The sequence below is a fragment of the Lycium barbarum genome, chromosome 8, assembly GCF_019175385.1.
Source record: "Lycium barbarum isolate Lr01 chromosome 8, ASM1917538v2, whole genome shotgun sequence".
NCBI classification, from domain to species: domain Eukaryota; kingdom Viridiplantae; phylum Streptophyta; class Magnoliopsida; order Solanales; family Solanaceae; genus Lycium; species Lycium barbarum.
Window position 1 is genome coordinate 117308447 of NC_083344.1, and position 2189 is coordinate 117310635.

Below are 2189 nucleotides of genomic sequence, written 5' to 3' on the forward strand. Positions count from 1 at the left end.
TTCTTTGGGAGCATTAACTTTAAGTCTTGAATATTTGAAGTGGTTGGAGCATTTAAAGCAACAACTTCACTTCCATTCCGTATTGTATTAGCATCGTAAGTATATTATGTTAACTTTTAAGCTTTCTTTGTTAACCAAAACGATGAGTAGCTAATTTTAATACTAAGTTTGTGGATCCCATGATGGGTATTATGTGAATGGGTTTCTACTATTGATATATGCATAATGGTTGTTAGTATTTATTCTATCTTTGTGCGTTAGCGATGGGTAATGATTGCAAGCATTATCCTAAGCCATTATACTAACTTTTCTTGGGAAAGAGAGTCAGTATTGGTAAGATTGAATAATAATGACTCGGGGCGTTAACCCTTATTTAATAGACTGACTTAGGGATAAGAACAAGTCTAAATTGGCATTATTGGTCACTCTTCGATTTCAACTCTTTTACATTTGGAAAAATCATAAAGAGGAAATACAGCCTAACTGTTGGGAAACATTAGGAAGTCCTTAAGAGATCAAGTGCATACTCTTAGAACAACTATTAGAAATATATCATATTGAAACCTGAAGCATAATATCTAATCAAAATGGGGAATGCAACCTTGATCTCTCTCTCTCGCATTAAGTACAATTCAAGTCAAAGTATTCAATTACATTACTCAACAAATTATTTCAAACTGTCCCGAATGGGATTAAAGCCTTTAAAGACTAGTATCGCATACAATTAGTACGCTTTTCTCTCCATATTCCCTATGGGATTCGACCCCAACCTTGTTTGGGTTACTATATTTGACAACGTCCGCTTTACGCCATTAATAGGTGTAATTTGAGCATATCAAATTTTGGGGCTGTTGCGGGGGAATACGGTTTAGAAATTACTGATTGTGCGTACTCTTGTTTAAAACTTTTTCTATTCCATCACACCTTGTTTGCTGTTGTGGTGAACCAGGTGAACATGGCTGGAAGACAGAATCGTAATCAGGGAAACCAAGGTGGACTCCAAGTGAACCCACCTGCACCAGAAGAGGACGAAGAGGAGAATATATTTGCGGAATTCATCAATGAGGCTGATTATGCTTCTGCTGTGGTCCCTCCTAGGACTGGAAATGCTACGTTCAAAATTGATAGTTCTATCTATCAGCTGCTGAAACTTGAAGGTTATTTCCGAAATTCTTTGGAGGATTGTCCACTTCGACATTTGAAGAACTTCCTGCACATGTGTGCTCAACAATCCCAAGGTGCTGTTTCTGTTGATGCACTGCGGTTACGGGTCTTCAAATATTCCTTGGCTGGCCAAGCAAGGGCATGGTATGAAAAGCTTCCCAACAATTCTATCCATACCTGGAGCGAGCTAGCCAACACATTTCTGAAGAAGTGGTTCCCACCGAGCAAAAAGGCTGAACTTGGAGATAAGATCTTTGAGTTCAAACAGCTCCCAGGGGAACAATTATATTCGGCATGGGAACGGTTCAAGTATTATCTAGATCAATCTCCAACTCACGGGTTTCCAGATGCTATTCTCACGGAGAAATTCTACAAGGGCTTAGATACAATGAATCAGATTGCTGTCAATACTGCCGTAGGAGGATGCTTCATGGACAAGTCATTTATCGTTATCACCCATTTGCTTGATAAACTCACCACCCACAATCAAGCTTGGCATTCAACTGATAGTGAGAGTCTCTCTTATGGTAGTCCATCACTAGCTGCTGTTGCAAAAGAAAACTATGAGAGAGATCATGCCTTTGATCAATTGCAAACCACGGTGGATCTATTATCAAAGAAGTTGGCAGAAAAGGATGCACAAGGGGTAAATATTGTTAAGGAGTTACCACCTCATCCACAGGGCATGTATCAAGTCCCTGAGGGGATGTACCAAGATGGGAAACAACAATATAAAGATGCTAATTATATCAACAACTCGCAAGGGGGCTATCAAAAGCAAAATTATCAAGGTCCGGGCCACCACCCATGGCAAAAGCCTCAACACCAATTTCAAGGGAACAATTATAATAGAAATAATCAGGAAAATCCAAATCAAGGGAATTACAATAACAACAATTATGGCAACAAGAGCTCGAACCCCTACATTCCACCAAGAGGGCAAGCATCAAATTCCCAATAGTGGAGAGACAATTCAGCTAGCAACTCTGCTGGCAACACTGCTAACGATTCTGTGGAGCTGAAAA

At 39.6% G+C, this 2189-nt stretch overlaps 1 non-coding gene across 1 annotated transcript; it reads right to left on the minus strand.

Moving 5' to 3' along the window:
- Nucleotides 1-1399: 1399 nt before the first annotated feature.
- Nucleotides 1400-1506, minus strand: LOC132608439 (small nucleolar RNA R71). Its single transcript, XR_009570361.1, has one exon. It is a non-coding gene; the product is annotated as a small nucleolar RNA R71 (small nucleolar RNA).
- Between the last annotated feature and the right edge of the window lie 683 nt (nt 1507-2189).